Below are 6,892 nucleotides of genomic sequence, written 5' to 3' on the forward strand. Positions count from 1 at the left end.
AGAATACAAAGTATATATAATATTCTGTAACAGTGAATGATATATTAGAAGGAATAATTTGAGTGATCATTCAGGGATGAGGGTATAAGTGACTCCATTATTATTCTAGACTGATGAATTATAGGGACATTTTAACAGCTGTTACAACTCCGTTCGTTGATATAGCGTAGGCATATTTCTGTTACTAGAAGGAATGCTCCATTTTGTTCTCTAAGAGTAATAAAAAGTCCATTGAATGTGTTTCATCAGATAAAGTGTTAAATTATTTAGAGGAATCCATTTGAAAAGAGGAATAAGTATGATGAAAGTAGCAATGATAAAAGATAAGGATAAGGCAAACATGGAGAGAAATAGTTCCATCGATTTTATCACAAGACTTACCTATCATAAACAGTCAATTGATGAAATGGATTCCAAATACTTATTAGGGAAGACTAAAATGGGAACAAGTTTCATTTTCAAAAGATAAAAAACATCAATACAATCTAACCAATCAATAAACAACAACAAAAAACAAGTAGCATGTAGACTGCAACACAACAACAAATAGTTCATAATATGACAACAAAGGAATTTAAAAAAATAATACATAGAGGAACTTTTTAAAAGGAGCAAGAAATGATTAGATATCTACAATCAAGGAGGCTTAAAGTTAAACCATTATAGAGAGCATTATTATTTTTTTGTTATTTATATTTGTAAAGTTTTTATGGTAATTAATCAATATGGTTGTACAACAATATTTAGAGCTTGAGTCAATTTTAAAATAAAAAGATAATTAAATCTACTTGCATCCTTGTTTATTTTCCTCTTGTTCCTTTTAGGTGAAGGACCAGATTGGAGCATGCAAGAGGGGATATAAGTATTTTCAATATGAAGCTCTACCCTCCTATCCTTATTGTTAAGAATTAGTTCCATACAATCTATCAAAGTTGTGCCTCATAGTAGAAATAACTACAACTGCCACTACATCACCTTAAATATGATCAAGCATCATGAGATCGGTGTTACCCCCAATATTATTAGATCCCATTTTGACCATGCCTCCAAAGGTGGAATGGATAGTCATATGAATTATTTGGTACAAAACAAAATAGTCCTTATATACAATACATTGCACCCAATCACATGTTAGTATTTGGTGACTGATCATTCTACTAAGCTTAAATTTTGGTGACTTTGTCAGATGTGCTTTCACCCTAGATGAATTATAGGGGACTGTAGGGAGTAAGAACACCTCCCATGGGGCTTGAAGGGGTCATCCACCTATCGGGAAATAGAGGGGGCCTAAGGATGAGGTTCATGATAGGAGTCTAGGGGAACACACTGCTTCTGGGGGCAATGATCCTAAAGAAAATTTCTCATTATTTAATAAAGGATTCAACTATTATTTTCATATGTAAACTGACCTTTGTAAACCACAAAAAGTCTTGATAAATAAGTTACTATATAGAATGTACAATTTCATCAGTTTCTACTTTTCTCTTTGTTGGATAATAAAAGGAAATTGGACATCTATTTCTCTATGGATGTTACCTGCATTAAGTGACACGTGTTAAATTTGTGTTATTGTGGATTCTTATTCTCGTCATTTATTCTTTATTACATTTAAAATTGTCTATTGTAGTAATATACTTGAATCTTAACATCATCTAGTTCAAAGGATAAGCTTATAGAAGGAAGCACCTTATTCACAACAACATATAAAAAAGTTATCAAACAATTTTTCCCCTAAAAACGGTGACTACATCAAAACAAATCAGCTTACCAACTAAAATAATAATATCTTTTAAGATCTCATCCTCCTAGTATTTGAAAGATGAGCTTATTAATTTCACTCAACTTGAAAATTTATTGATTCATTCATTCACAAAATCAAAGCTTGAAGTTCACCTATTAATGAAAATACTAAACATTTCCATAAACAACAACCCACCCAACAAAAGTTAAACATAATCCCCATGATTCAAGAAAAAGATAAAGACAAACATTGACTAATAATTTTTATAAAGTATTTTAGAATTCAAAGTTATTTTATAATTATCTAAAATAGTAATCAGCTTTACTTTTACGACCATTTTTCAATATGCAATTTAGGAACACTATGTTTTCTAAAAGAAAACTTGAGAAGTCAATGCATAGTGGTGTTCAAGTAATTCATGACTATAGTGCAACCTCAATTCAAATGTGTTATACTAGTAGCACTTATATACATTAGTTCCTAGTTCAATATTGATTTTATTTTTAAAATTATAATATTATTCTGTTTAAAATACCTTTTTAGTTATTTAGGAGCTAAAAATTAAATAGGGATCAAATGCTAGTAAAATGAAATTTATCAATTTTATGTATTTAGAAAATACGCAAATCTATCACTATAGTTTCTCTAAAAGCTAATAGAATTATATTTTCATATTCATTACTTTATATTTTCTACATTTATAAACAACCATTATATGCTCATCAATTTTACCTCTCCCTAAAAAAATCTAGAAAATGGCTATAGTAAAAAGAAATATCACTAAATGTTAGACAAGTCTTCATTTTTAATATTAGAGACATATGAACATAGAAAATTTACAACATATTTTGTACATTAAATCTTGTCACAACACTAATGCCTTTGGCAACAAGCTCTAGTAGGAATTCGATGTGAAGGACATTTCCTAACAACTTCAAGCATTTGTACAACTTTCTCTATTTCTACAATATTGAGTGGAGGTTCCTTGAATATAAATAATACACATTTTCACTGAGATTTGGATTTCATCCATACCCTCATGAAGGAAAACTATACTAGAAATTGAGATTAGGGATAGAATTGAGATATATTACACACTATCTAAGATATTATGGTATCCTATACACTTACCAAGTTCCAATATAATCTTTCCCATGGCCTCACAAAATTATTTGTCATCATATTTCTCCTCCTCCTTTGAAATCCCCAATGATATTAGCATCCTAATTCACAAAGAATGTAGTTTCTATAATATCCTTCATGATTACTTTCAATACTTCTATGTTATGAATTGAATATTTCATATGTTTACATTTATGTATGTATTAATAGTTTCCATCTAGTTATATAGTTTTTCAAATTAGTGTTCTCTCTTATTTTCATCTCTATATTGTCTAATATTGCTCCCAATTTCTTGTTTTCCCTCATTCTATTTTACCATATTTTATTTCTCATTGATTATTCATCCATAAATACATAATTACATATAGAATAATGAATTCATATATTGACACAAATATTAAAATTCTTATTGATTTAGTTGCATGACCTTTCTTATAAGTTTGTAGAGATACATATTATATTACAATAACATGGATATTGGTATATCTCTATACATATGCACATAAAAAAATTATTAATGGCAAGATAGACTTATATACATTTATATTTCCTTGTTTCTCTCTTTCATGTTTACCTTTTATTAACATACTCTTATATACTCATTTATATATATTCATTTGTTATATTATAGCAATCTTTAGTTGCCTCAAGGCTTATATTCTTGTTGATTTATCCATTGAACTTAATTTTCTTCTCTCACTTGACCCCCCTTCCTCACATTTCTCCCTTGTTCTCAAGTCCTCTTACTACTTTCTCTTCTATATTCTTTTTATAAATATGTGTTGTATTATAGCATGTCAATGATTTCCCAAATGCAAGATATGATTCTTGGTTTGTATGTGTACTAAAAATACCTATATTCATCTATGATAATATTGAAGGGGAAAATATGATATTAAATATAAAATCCTTCCAATAATTATCATTGATAACAACATTGATGTATAATGCATTATTTTATTATTTTTCAATAAAAGTGGATTATTCCACTAAACTTTTTTATTAATATATATATTTTTTATACAGGATTCAAAGAGCATATCGGAGGAAAGAACCCTGGGAAGAAAACCTCTGGTCACAACTCGTAAATTAAACCTATAGTATCTAATGGATCAGTTTATACACCCCGCCCAAAACCACATACAAAATGCAGTCACAACACATATAATATCAGTTTTGCATAGAGCCCATAACACAATTTGCCAAAAAAACCCATTAGATAATTTTCAAATGTAGACTCCATAGCTGCTATGAATGGAGGTAGACAAAATTTTCCAAAGCCCTGTGCCAAATCCCATGAGCCAAAAACCTTCTTGCCAAAAAGAAAGTATCAAAAAACCTTTAGAAAAACACTATTGTATCAAATACCATGAGCTCGAACTCTCCTCTAGACAACAAACATGAATACTTGAAATGAAAGGGGAAAGCGGGAATAAATATCATCATAAAATTTTACATCAACATTATTCAAGAAAATCATATAACTATTGCTGCAAACCTTCCCATACCCTAGAAGGAATTTCCTCAAAACCCACCTCTCACTGATTAGCATTGTTATCAATGGCTAAATTAACTTCTCTGTAACAATGGGATACCAAGAAAGATTCAAAAAATTCTAATTTTTGTAAAATGGGATCAAGTATATATTGCAAATTCCAACAATTCGATTTCTTTTTTATAACACATTGAATAATCACCATAGAATCACCTTCAATTATTAAGTCCTGAATTCCCAAAGAGATTGCCATATCCAATCCAAAAGACAAAGCATGAAATTCTGCATAATTGTTAGTTTTAATACCAATAGCATGACACTTAGCTCAAATAAAATCTGTATTGTGATCATAAATTACCATGCCTACCCTAGCCGACCCAGGGTTACCATGAGAGGCCCATCAAAATTCAGTTTAAAGTGCCCCTGCAGAGGAGGTTTCCATCTAGCAGAGCATCTCTTACCTATTGCATCATTCTTTTTAAAAATTGAACCATGAGAGGGTAAAACTGACAACGTCTTCCAAACTCTAGTTACTCTACTATCCCAGTGTGAAAAAGAAGTAAGATTTTCCAAATTCTTATAAATAAATGACAAAGCAACCTCACAGATTGAAGACTCAATTTTTAATAGAACCTCAAACACAGGAGACCTTTTTTTTTAAAATATCATGTTGTTTCTCTCTAGCCAAACATTCCAAATCACAATAGATGGAGATATGATCCAAAGGCATGCATAAAAAGATGAGGAAAACATAAAGGGTCAAGATCAAAAATGGGAAATGAGATCCTTACCAATAACAAAGGATATATTTAACTTCTCAAACAACCACTGCCAACATTCATAAGCATAATCACAATGTAGGAATAGGTGTGAAGAAGATTCCAAATTTTTATTACAAAGGACACAAGGGAAAACAACAGTAATACCAAGCCTGTCTAGTCTCATACCTGTAAGGACTCTATCTTGAACTGCCAACTAAGAAAAGGCTCCAGCTTTAGGAAGTCAAGCCCAATGCCAAACTAGCTTATAAGGCCAAGATGATAAATCTTTAGCAACCATAAGAGAGTTGTAACCATCTTTAGCAATGTACTTACCAGAAATATTCTTTGTCCAAATAATTTCATCCTCAGAATAAGAAAGAAATACAATTCTATCCCCCAAAATCTTCTCAAAATCTAATTTCATGCTTTGATCAACATCTAAGAAATCAATCGACTTCCATCTAGCTAGCTTAAGGGGTCCACTAGTCACAATTTCAAAATAATCTGCTACAAAAACACCCCAAAGGGAGGAAAGAACAGTGATCAGAGGAGACCAATCCCTAATATTTACCAAAGGTGTGTGTCCATTCCATACTTCATCCCAAAATCTTACCTTTCTACCATTATGAACAATCCATGAGAGAAGAGGCAAAATAACTGATCTACATTTACAAAGGAAATTCCAAATAGCAAAACCCGAAGGCAAATTTGAGACTTTAAAAATGTACTCTCTCAGTCCATTATTTAAATATTTGGCAAACATAATCTGTTCCCTATAGCAACTAGGCATGTCATATAATTTCCAAACCAACTTAGCACCTAAGGCTAAATTCTGATTCTCTAGACTCTGAATTCTTGTTCCTCCAAGTTCCTTAGGCAAACACACCTTATCCCATGCAACTTAAGGGAGTTTCTTCTTGCCATCTTTATTATTGTTCCAAAGAAAATCTCTAAGAGTATCCTGTAAACTAACAATAGCTTCTTTTGGAGACTTCAAACCAGACATTAGATATATGGGAACAACATTCAAAACAAGCTTGATGAGAACAATTTTACCCGCCAAAGTTAACCATCTATGATTCCATGAGAGAATTCTTTTAGAAATGACCAAAATAATCTTATCTTGTTTAACAAAGAAAGGAATCCCAAGGTAAGTACATGGAAGATTTCCAGTCTCAAATCCCCATAAGGATTGTAACCTATGCTGAACCAATTGTGATGTATTAAGGAAAAAAATCTTTGATTTATCACCATACACTTTCTGACCAGAAAATGATGCATAATTTTGTATTATTCCTTTAATTACTTTTGCCTCAACTAACGAAGCATGTCCAAATAACAGAGTATCATCTACAAAGAGACAATGAGAAATACTTTGGGGAATATTTTGAATCCTTATACCTTTCCAAAGCCCCCCCACTTTAGCAGTCCTAATAGCCCAACTAAAGGTTTTAGCTAGGAGAATAAACAAAAAGGGAGAAAGGGGATCTCCCTATCTCAAACCCCTAGAGGAAGTGAAAAAACCACAAGGATAACCATTAATTAAAATCAAGAATCTTGCAAAAGAAATACATGCACAAATCCATTTGACCTAGGCCTTGGAAAAACCTAACTTCTCAAGAATAACACATAAAGCCCCCCACTATACTCTATCATAAGCCTTTATCATGTCTAGTTTAACTATCATGGTCAGGGTTCTTTGGGTGGAAATAGAATACAACACCTCATGTGCTACAATTGCACCCTCTATCGTCTCCCTTCTGGGAACAAAAC

This window comes from Cryptomeria japonica, chromosome 11 (genome assembly GCF_030272615.1).
Source record: "Cryptomeria japonica chromosome 11, Sugi_1.0, whole genome shotgun sequence".
In the NCBI taxonomy this organism is placed as follows: Eukaryota; Viridiplantae; Streptophyta; class Pinopsida; order Cupressales; family Cupressaceae; genus Cryptomeria; species Cryptomeria japonica.